Below are 11,964 nucleotides of genomic sequence, written 5' to 3' on the forward strand. Positions count from 1 at the left end.
GTGCTTTGAAACGCATTGGGAGATTTTCTTTATTTTGCCTTGAATTGAAAGGTTACACGCTTGTGAAATTTGTGCCCTGGCTGTCTCTTTCTTAAAGGAAAACAAAGACTGGTGTTGGATTTAGGTGTTGCCACCCCGTCAGGGCTGCCGTGTCAAGTAGGCAAAGGAATCGGCAGCAGGGGAGATTATATATATATATATTCACTGAAAAAACCATAGGTCATTTGAGATGTCATCAGTGATGTCATCAGAAAAGTCACTGACCATGTCATGAAGGATGTAATATGTGCATTGCGGGGGCGCGAGTTATAGTTAGGTGAACTAACTATAAAAGGGGAATTTCTATGGTTTTGTACGAGAGAAATGTCAAACTAAGTATAAGGTCCCTGAAACCTATGGTGTTTTCACTTAATTTCTGAGGTTGTTTAAATGCTAATTTCTAACTATAACATGCCTGAAACCTATGGTTTTGTCAGTGAACTTCAAAGGTTTTTAAATGCTAATTTCGAATTATAATGTTCATTAATCCTATGTTTATTTTTCAGTAATTTTGATTTTTTTTGTGATAGTTTGTAACTTTAATGCCCTAAAAATATTGTTTGTATTTTTTTGTTTATTAAAAATAATATAATGTCTTCAGTTTTCTTAAATATTAATTATATATATCCAAGCTACCAAGTACCCGAACGTACAAGGAGCACCCGGACCTTAGCTGCACACAAGGAACCTTAAATGGTAAGCACGCCTCCAGCACAGCGATTCCTTTCACTGTTCAAACTGCCCTGGATGCCTGACGCGTTTCGAAGTGTCCCCACTTCCCTTCAGAGGCTTTGGCAGTATCGAAAGAGCACTTGAGGCACCACCCCCTTAATTGCATTGATGCACGCCCTGGATGGGACTTATGGGACTTTTAGTGCCTCATGTCGCGCAAATGTTCAGCAGGCAACCTTTCAAGCCCACAGATGGGCCTCGCTGTGAGGGATTCGTGCAAGATCCATACGCTGCTGCCCCACGACATCGGCCCATTAGTCAACAGACCGCATGGCCCCCGGTTCTTTCAGGGTGATGCTCCTTACGTGGCATGATCACCGCGTTAATATCCAAGCTACAGGTACCCAAACGTACAAGGAGTACCCGGACCTCAGCTGCACACAAGGAGCCTTAAATGGTAAGCACGCCCCCAGCACAACAATTCTTTTCACTGTTCAAACTGCCCTGGATGCCTGACACGTTTTGAAGTGTCCCCACTTCTCTTCAGAGGCTTTGGCAGTTTCGAAAGAGCGCTTGAGGGATTTATGACATTACAACGCATGCTTTTACCATGCATGCCTTTACAACGCGGTATTTACAAGGAATACCTTTACAACGCATAGTGCTTTGGGGCGCTGGATAGTGAATAGTTTAATTTACTATTCCAACTCCAGTCCCCGTGGATAGTAGGGAAGGTGTTGGATAGTAAATTAAATCTATTCCCTATCCTAGAGCGCCCCCCAGCGCAATGCGTTGTAATTGTTTGCGTTGTAAATACCGTGTTGTAGAGGCATTGCGTGGTAAAAGTTGCGTTGTAAAGGATGTTTCCCGCGCTTGAGGCACCACCCCCTTAATTGCATTGATGCACGCCCTGGATGGGACTTATGGGACTTGTAGTGCCTCACGTCGCGCAACTGTTCCGCTGGCAACCTTTCAAGCCCACAGGTGGGCCTCGCTGTGAGGAATTCGTGCAAGATCCATATGCTGCTGCCCCACGACATCGGCTCATTAGTCAACAGACCGCATGGCCACCGGTTCTTTCAGGGTGGTGCTCCTTACGCAGCAGGGTCACCGCGTTAATATGCAAGCTACCAAGTACCCAAATGTACAAGGAGCACCCGACCTCAGCTGCACACAAGGAGCCTTAAATGGTAAGCACGCCTCCAGCACAGCGATTCCTTTCACTGTTCAAACTGCCCTTGATGCCTGACGCGTTTCGAAAAGTCCCCACTTCCCTTCAGAGGCTTTGGCAGTGTCGAAAGAGCGCTGGAGGCACCACCTCCTTAATTGCATTGATGCATGCCCTGGATGGGACTTATGGGACTTTTAGTGCCTCATGTCGCGCAAATGTTCAGCTGGCAACCTTTCAAGCCCACAGATGGGCCTCGCTGTGAGGGATTCGTGCAAGATCCATACGCTGCTGCCCCACGACATTGGCCCATTAGTCAACAGACCGCATGGCCCCCGGTTCTTTCAAGGTGATGCTCCTTACGCGGCATGGTCACCGCGTTAATATCCAAGCTACCAAGTACCCAAACGAACAAGGAGTACCCGGACCTCAGCTGTACACAAGGAGCCTTAAATGGTAAGCACGCCTCCAGCACAACGATTCCTTTCACTGTTCAAACTGCCCTGGATACCTGATGCGTTTTGAAGTGTCCCCACTTCTCTTCAGAGGCTTTGGCAGTTTCGAAAGAGCGCTTGAGGCACCACCCCCTTAATTGCATTGATGCACGCCCTGGATGGGACTTATGGGACTTTTAATGCCTCACGTCGCACAACTGTTCAGCTGGCAACCTTTCAAGCCCACAGATGGGCCTCGCTGTGAGGGATTCGTGCAAAATCCATATGCTGCTGCCCCACGACATCGGCCCATTAGTCAACAGACCGCATGGCCACCAGTTCTTTCAGGGTGGTGCTCCTTACGCAGCAGGGTCACCGCGTTAATATCCAAGCTACCAAGTACCCGAACGTGCAAGGAGCACCCGGACCTCAGCTGCACACAAGGAGCCTTAAATGGTAAGCACGCCTCCAGCACAACGATTCCTTTCACTGTTCAAACTGCCCTGGATGCCTGTCGCATTTCAAAGTGTCCGCACTTCTCTTCAGAGGCTTTGGCAGTTTTGAAAGAGCGATTGAGGCACCACCCCCTTAATTGCATTGATGCTCGCCCTGCAGGATAGAAACTGTATTAGTCCAATGGCCTCGAATTCTTAACCCTGGTACTTACCCTACTTGCCTTGGATTTTTTGAGGTTGGTTTGTTTTATTAGAGCACGCGAGGATAGTGAGCATCCATGGGGCCACATACACATGTATCATATCCATGTGGACCCTTTATGTCTATTATTAAACAGCGCACATAAGGGGTTAGTTCACAGAGGCATAAGGACAGTTCTTAGACATAGACACTGATCACCTGGTTCCATATACCCCCTCTCGAACGCTACGATCTGCAGGACAGAATGACCTAGTAGTGCCACGGACTAGGCTGGTCAACTGGGGAGACAGACGTTTCCTAGTTGCCGCCCCAAGATTGTGGAATACTCTTCCACAACCGATAAGATCAAGTCCAAACCTAATGTGTTTTAGGAAGAAATTGAAAACCTGGCTTTTCAACCTCTGAAAACTTTTCCAAGCTCCTATAGGAGGGTAACACAGTATAGCGCCGAGACGCCTGCGGGTAATTGTTCGCGCTCAATAAATGCTAAAAAATAAATAAATAAATAAATAAATAAATCGCAATAGCTTGAGTGAATTGTAACTCATTCTTTAGTTTAAAAGGGAGATTCACTGCCATTTCTAATTTTCTAATTTTATTTGTTTTATAATGATTAATCTAGTATTTTCTCAAACACTGAAAGTATTTCCTTTAACATCATGTATATATATATTTGTGCACTGTCATTCAGTAATGAGCACCTTCTATATCTATGATGTGTTTGGTTACCAAGGTAACAAAGAAAAAAGGAAATGGTGGTTGTTTGTATATATGTGAGTCACCCACAGAACTGTACTAGCAGTGATCAAGGCGGTCCTGCCGCCGAAACGCGTCTGTCTTTTTTTAAATAAACATCTTGTATGCCAAATTACTCACGGAGTCGGTGCCTGCTTGTGGAAATGACTGTCAGAATGGAAATATATATATATATATATATATTTTTTTTTGTTGGGAAAAATGTCGAGTCGCGCACCCATCGTGTACATATCTCGGTGGGTGTGCGGATTCAAACTGCCATATTGGTAAAGTCGTGAAGGATGTGTGTTGCACCCAGCCCACTCCAATTACGCTTGCAGGGAGGGAACTACAACGCTACATGTCCCAGGTCTTTCCTGTAGTGATCTGCTGATCAGAGGTCAAGTTGTCAGCATGCCTAAGCCACTCCCTCACAGCTGGTTTATACCCACACCACACCCATGCAGCACAGGCGTCACAGGACATGTGACCCTTCTAATAGGGCACATGCTTGACGCTATTTCCACTCTCAATCTGGGTGTATCTGTGTGCTTATTATGTTGGTGGCACCCTAGGCACTTTGGACGACACGGTCCGCCCTCAACATGGCAATGACTTGAGGTGTACAGAGTTGGTGGCAGCCGAAGCACTTTGCCGGACACAGGCCTCCTGTCACGTGGCGATGACTTGAGGTGCACAGAGTTGATGGCTGCTGAGGCATTTTGGCCAACGCAGGCTGCACTGAGTTAGTGCCACCAGAGCTGAGTGAGTGTGCAGCCTGCTCTGATGCGTAGGCCTCGAAACATCATCCTGCCAATCAAAACCCGATTTGATTTGTGAGCTTGGCTGGACAGTTTGTACGCCAAATGCAGCTGGCTGTACAGAATATGCAGATATGATTTCTCATTGGTTATTGTTGCATTAGCGGAGAGATATGTTGATGTTGATCTACCCAAGATTATAAGTTGTCAAAAGAAATGCATTTTATATATTGAAAATTGACGTAGGTAAAATAATTAGGCCTAAGTCTTGAGTAAAATATTGACTTTATGGTCCCAGAGGTACTCTCATTTGTCTTACAAAAAATACTCTTGTGGCATGTCGAGCATGTACAAGCACCTCCAGACAATCCACCCCAGACATTTTGCACGGGAACAGATGTGACGTGCACAACAAAATATGCAACAATGTGACAAGGGAGCTGGTCCCAGCACTTCAGGAGCTTGAAGTACATCATTTCAAGGCTGGACATACGCTGTTGGCCATTGCTGACCGCTGTCTCCGGTCTACGGCAGATGACACAGTTCAGTAGGCAACAGACATTGCTCCCAGTGCGGCCCTCTCGGACTACGCATCTTTGCTGGCTGTGCACATGCTGAGTGCTTCTGGTGCCACTAACTCAGTGCAACACAAGTCATTGCCAAGTAGCCTTATTAAGGCAGAATTCATTAGGCAAAAGACATTGCTCCTAGGGCGGCCCACCCGAACCACGCATCATCGCTGGCTGTGCACACGCTGAGTGCTTCAGGTGCCACTAACTCTGTGCATCACAATTCATGGACCGTTTATGATTGACTTTCGTGCTGAAGACACCAGGTGCATCAATGTCACCTCAGGCAGCAGGAATATCCCGAAGGGACATTAACAATTTCTTCACATGAGCACGCTCATCTCTGGTGCCCCTACCTCAGTTCACCAAAGTCATGGACCCTTTACAATACAATCTTTTGTGTGTGATTTAAGATCTGGTGCCCCTACCATAGTGCACCACAAGTCATTGACCCTTTATGATTGAATCTCTGTGTGTGATCTGATGATCACTGTTGTAGTTGTTGCCAGCACCAACCATTCCCTGAGGGCTGGCTTACACTAACCACACACACTTCCAGCACAGGCATCACTGGACATGTGACCCGGTAATAAAAAGGGGCTGGGCGCACGTGCCAGTAGCCAGTTTTACTATCTATCTAACTGTGACCATGTGTTCATTATGAATGCATGATGGCCCTGGGCCTCACCTCATTACATTGTGCTGTTGCCTGCGCATGCAATCATGTTACCTCTGGCAGTGGGGAAGACCTTGATTATGTGACTTTGTCTGGGTAATTCTATGAGTACTTGACTAGAGAGTGAATGATTACAGTACTGCAAGGAGAGTGTATGGTGAATTTATAAGTGCTTGGGGATTGGCGGAGTGATTGGGTAAGTACATATGTTGGCAGAGCCTAACCCCGAGCACAAGCTTGGTTCTAATTGGCTGCCAACCAGTGGCAATACCCAACGGAGTGTCAGGATTGGAAACCAAGCTTCGGGAGAGCCGACTATACACACAGAGCGTGAGTAGGCACTGCGTTGGTTCCTGAGGCACCCACCTTCTTTGTTACGGGATCCTGACAGCCTTTGCTCTAGTACCCTGGGTTCCTGCCCACTAAAATCTGGTCCACTAGCTAGCGGGAATACCACACGGATGCCTGGAAAACCGAGTCCAGGAGCTTGGAAATCTCATTGTGGTATACTGCATTCTCATTTAGTGGATAGCCTCCCAGGTCGTTGATCTCTGGGTCAAAGAATTTTGACTGTTTGATCCCCAGATTACCTTCCTCTGGATCCCCTAAAGCAAGCTGCTGGGTCTGTGGAGCACCGGTGATAGAAGGCCGAGAATCCTACCTGCAAGATATTCTCAGCCACACAGCTGGATTGACATATGGCGGATAGAATCTATGGAATTCTGTAAGCGTAAGCAGAGTGGCCAGAGCAGGCGTACGCCGGTCAGGGTGCAACTAGAGCCACATTTTGGGGGAGGCTGATATACATTTGGGGGGGTGGCTAATTCTTCCAGTCATAGATGAGTGGAGATGCAGGGGCTCTAAAAAGGGGTGAAAAGCCAACAAAGCCTCATTAACAAGTAAATGGTCTTTTAAAGACCTGTGAAGTACTCAAGTGCCGCACTGATAGCCGTGCACCCAGCGCCTTCACACTAGGGGGCTGTGCTGAGAGGCGTGCACCCAGCGCGCTCACAGTAGAGGGTCGCGCTGAGGCCTGCGCTCCCAGAGCATTCACACTAGGGGAGGCCGTGCTTAGTGCCACATTAGAATCGCCACTACAAACTTTTAGTCCACTTCCTTTAATTTATATTCGCCCGAGTACCCCATGCCCCGGGGCATGCCGAATTCTTAAATGTTTTTATTAATCATTTGGAAGGGAGGCCACGTGGCCCCCCTTCCCTTGTCCACTTCTGGCCCCAGGGCCTGGCCTCTTTGTTGGGGACCATGGTGTGAGCCCCAATGCCCCCACGGTCCCGCTGGCTCCCCGCCTCCTGCGGGAACCAGCATTGCTTTTGGGCAAGGGCAGCTGCTAACATGCAGCTCCCCTTGCCGAAAAGCAATCCTGCTTCGCTTCATTGAAGCAAGAGCAGGTTTTCCTGCTCTCTCTTCAATGAAGCAAAGCAGGGTTTGCTATGACGGGACGGGAGAAGTGCTTCCACCCTGTCATAGCAAACAACAATGTCCCGGGGGTGGGCTTCACGGGTCATTGCAGGAGCCGGCCCTGGGGGGTGGCGGTCCCAAGGGCCATCAAGGTCTCCAAGAGGGGGGCCTATTTTCAAAGCCCCGTGGAGGTGGTGGTCCCCGGGGCTTCAGGGGCCCATGAGGACCCCCCTGCATATTTGATTAAGCCCCAGGGTGGTGAACCTCAGGGCTTGGGGGGCCTTAGAGGCCTTCCAATAATTACAAAGCAAACCCCGGGGAGGTGGCGGTCCCTGGGACTGCGGAAGGGCTATGTGCCCTCCCGCACCGAATCTACACAAACCAGGGTAGGTGGCGGTCCCTGGGCTGCGGATGCCCGGCAGGCCCCAAAAATATAATTATACGATTGCCCCCGGAACCTAGCCCACCAGGGGCCCATTTAAATGAAGTGGGGGAGCCCCAGCTAATTTTAAAAAAATGTTTTTGTCCGAATTCGCGCACCTAGCACGCATTCGGATGTTAAAATATAATAATCATTTTTGGGCCTGGAGGTCCTTGTGGGACCCCATAAGCAGAACTGGGGGGGGTCAGTGTGTTTCTACTCTGCCCCAATTTCTTCTTTAATAATCTTTTTTGACTGTTTTCTTGTGAATCAGTTCTACCGAGTCACAAGAGGGCTGCCAACACTTCCTGACTTGGAGTGTTGGCAGCCAACCACAGTGAAGCTTGTGGTTCTGGCAGCCAATCACAGTGAAGCTCGTGGTCGTGAGGGTGCAGGAACCCACTGCTGCCCCAGATATCGAAACTTTTATTTTTGTATTTCTCAGCAACTACTGAACGGATTTACACCCTTTAAAAAAGTCACTTTCTGAATCAAGCAATACCTTTTTGCCAAATTTGATATAATTCCATTCAGCAGTTCGGGCTGTAGCTTTGGTTAAAGTTTCCTGTGGGAAATTGATTTTTTCACTTTTATTTTTTGAATTTCTCAACAATTAGTGAACAGATTTACACCATTTACAAAAAAAAGTCGCTTTCTGAACCAAGTTCTACCTTTTTTGCGAAAATTGGTATAATTCCGTTCAACAGTTAGGGCTGCAGGCTGTAATAAAACTGCCTATGGAGATTAACATGCAGAAAACACTTTTTGGGACCCCATTTTTTCTAAGCCCCCACTTGACAAATCACAGCCAAACTTTCAGGATAGGAGCTGACCTGGATAGATTTTTTTGGGAAGAATTTCACGAACATTCATTAAACGACGCCAAAGTTATTAGCAAATCAAAAAAAAATTTTCCTACGGAAACTAGGTTCTAACTATACCTACCTACAAGCGACCGCCAGTATGTAATATTTAAAACTTTAAACATGTCTCAGGCCTACCATTGCCTCTGGTGATCAGTTTTAAACTGACATTTCAACATCTTAAAATAAACCTTTTGCCAGACCCAAACTTTCCTTTTTAATGCAAATAAGTAACCCCTAGCATGGGCAGGGTGTAGTGTATTTAAAAAGTTAGATGTGTACTCTTAAAGTTGTTTTTCACTATTAAAAGGTCTACCTCTCTCACAGGATAACATTTAAGTTACACTATTACATTTAATAAACTGTAATTTCCCAATGGGAATTGGTAAGTAGTTACTGTTTGGTGTCTTTGGCATTGTAATGAAAAATCCTACCTAATTTAAATTACAATTTTAAAAATGGCACTTTTAGAAAGTTAAAGGGACTACTAGGACTGAGAGTCTTAAAAATAGTGTGTACTACTCTTGGGCTTCATAAAGCGTCACACCAAAATTAATCACTGCGTTAGTTATATATAATCCAATTACACTTTGTCTGATATCATTTACTTAATGTATGTAAACAAATGATCCAACGATAAATTTAAATTTCATCAATTCATTGCTTCATGAATCTTGAATAATTCACTTGAATTTCCTTTCTCGGTGATAAAGTTCCATACAGAAGAAGATCACAAATAATGGGCGTACATCATTCAATCCCATCCCAATGCATTTTGGGTGCTGAATGCACCCTTCTTCCGGGGAATCTGTAGGCAAATAATAACTTTGATTAATGACTAATCATATGAAAACATAAAAACAAATAAACTAGCAACGGCCTGTTTCAACATGAGGTATTTAAGAAGCCAAAACATGTGATATGTGTACATGACACTTAAGATGAAGGAAAGACATGTTGTCATAGGCGAATGGTGAAAGAAAGAGATAGATCTTAGATTATCAGTGGAAGGATGGGAGGGGAAGACTGGGCACTGCTCTGATTACAAAGGATGGGGCATATTAGCAAAGAATTGCGATATTTATCGCAAATGGTGCTTAGCGTATTTTTTTTATCGCTGCCTATAGTTGGTATGTTAGCGGCGAAAACATGCTATTAGCAACGTTTTTCTCCATTGTGCTAAAATATCCAGCGATATCGGCGAAATGCGTGAATATCACTGTAAATCTAGTGATATTCAAGCATTAACGCCAATGGGGGCTTAACCTGACAATCAACCTCTCATTGAATACACAGGTCAACCTATTAGCAGGCATTAGATTCTAGCAATAATCGTGCTTAGCGTGACTTTTTTTATCACTAAACCTGTGTTGCTAATAGGCGATTGCTGTGTTAGCGACTCCTTTTAGTCCCTAACAGTTTGGGTATGCCCAATTTGCATGTCATTAGCGATAAATATCACTGACATGCAAAGCGGGGCCCGAACCGGTTGCTATCGTCTAAAAGCTGTCGCTAAATACTGTTAGCGGCAGCTTGCTGATAGGGTGATAAAAATATTGCCGCTTTAGCAGGAAAAAGTCCCGCTAAAGCGGCAATGTTGCCCTTGCTAATATGCCACAGTGTTTCTAGAAGCTTCAACCATCTTCCAGAGGAAGGGTGCCAGTTATACATATTGGACGTTGGACACCAACTCGTCAGTAAACTGCTGAATCTGTGGCCTTGAAGGACTGCTGTGCTGCTAAAAGGGTTGCCACTCTGCTGGACTGCTGCACTGAAGGAGTTCTGCCATCTTGCCTGGGTGAAAAGGACTAGAACGTGCATCTATTGAACCCAGAACCCTAGAGTGGCCCCATGAGCTAGTTGGCTGGTCTCCTGACTTGAGCCTCAGGGAAAGAAGTCTCAAACAACCTCAACTCCAACGCCTGGACTTTGCTATCTGTGAGTCTATCCTATTTTTTGACCTGACAGCCTAAGGGTGGTCTTCCCCCCAACTTTTGGCTTTAGTGGCGAGTTTAGCGCTCGAGGAGGAGGTAGTCCCATTTTACTTTGGCGGACAGACAGAGATGACCCTCGTTTCCCTGGGAGATAAAGAGAAGGCGCTTAAAGCTCATATGCCTGCTAATACTTCAAAGTATAAGCAGTGGGTCACCATTAATGGGCAACGGGTAAAGGCTCTGCGAGACACAGGAGCTAGCATGATTGCTGTCCAGTGTCAACTGGTGTCTGCACAGCAGGATTTACCGAACACATTTCACCAAGTCAAAGTTGACAACAATCAAAATGGCCGTCTACCAGTGGCTCTGCTTCCCTCTTAATGGTGGGGTCTCAGATATTCTGACAGTTGCTGTGAGCCCGACCATATCTGTTAATTGTTTTCTGGGCAACAGCTTGACGCACACTGCCTGGAGAGAGGAAGAGCTTGAGTCTAACTGGTAGATGAAGGGATTGCCTGAGTGGGTCTGTATCACCACAATGTTCATGGGTGCCCACAAATGGGTGCCCACAAATGTCAAGTCAAGGGTGTCTGGAGCCTGGAACAATGGACCAGACAACTCCCATGTTGGAAGTTGACAGGGCCCTAAGAAAGAGGCCCCCACCCCAACCAGGAAAGACATTTGCCTCAGATGCATTCTGCAGGTCCTGTCCCACCTGCCAGGTCAGTGGAAAATCAGAAAAAAATAAAAAGCTCCCCTGATCCAATTACCAGTACTTTGCACCCCCTTTAAAAGGGTGGGCATCAACATCAGTGGACCCTTGGACCCCAAGACAACCTTCGGCAACAGGTTTGTCCTGGTCATGGTGGACCATTCCTCCCGCTACTGAGAGGCCATCCTCCTGAGGTCAGTGACCGCACCTCTGGTGGCTAGAGTACTGATGGTGATCTTTACTTGTTTTGGGATCCCCAAGGAGGCAGTGTCTGAAAGAGGCAGAAACTCTATGTCCATGCACATGAAATCTATGTAAGATCAGTGTAGTGTTAAATACAATTTCACCTCACCCTATCACCCCCAAACCAATAGTCTTGTGTAGAGATTCAACAGGACTACTAAGGTCACAGTTGTGAATGCATGTACCCATGAGGCATCCTGTTAGGGGACATCTGAGCCTTCTCTAGGAAGGGTGGGTGCAAGCTCCACGGAAGCCCTCCAGAATGTGGTTGGCTACATGCTGGCCCTCGAAGGATGAATCACTTCTGGAAGGCAAAAAGCAATTTAGAGGCCAGTCAGGAAGTCAGGAAGCTCTGGTAAGACCGGAAGGCCACTCTGGGGGAGTTTCAGCTTAGATACACAACAACAGTATCCACGGGTCTATACAGACTGTTAGAACTACAAGAGACCTAAAGCGACTGTCTAAATGTGAAGGGTCAACTTGTTTCAGCAAAAACGGACATGTTTATCCTATGCCTTCTTTAGGACCACAGAATTGTTGCTACTGCAAAAGTGATATATATATATATACATATATATATGAAAAGCTTGGAACAAATACAACCTCATCACCTGTAATCAGGAGTGTATAACAAATACTCTGTAAGTGACGAACTGTTGAT

The sequence above is a fragment of the Lissotriton helveticus genome, chromosome 6, assembly GCF_964261635.1.
Source record: "Lissotriton helveticus chromosome 6, aLisHel1.1, whole genome shotgun sequence".
In the NCBI taxonomy this organism is placed as follows: domain Eukaryota; kingdom Metazoa; phylum Chordata; class Amphibia; order Caudata; family Salamandridae; genus Lissotriton; species Lissotriton helveticus.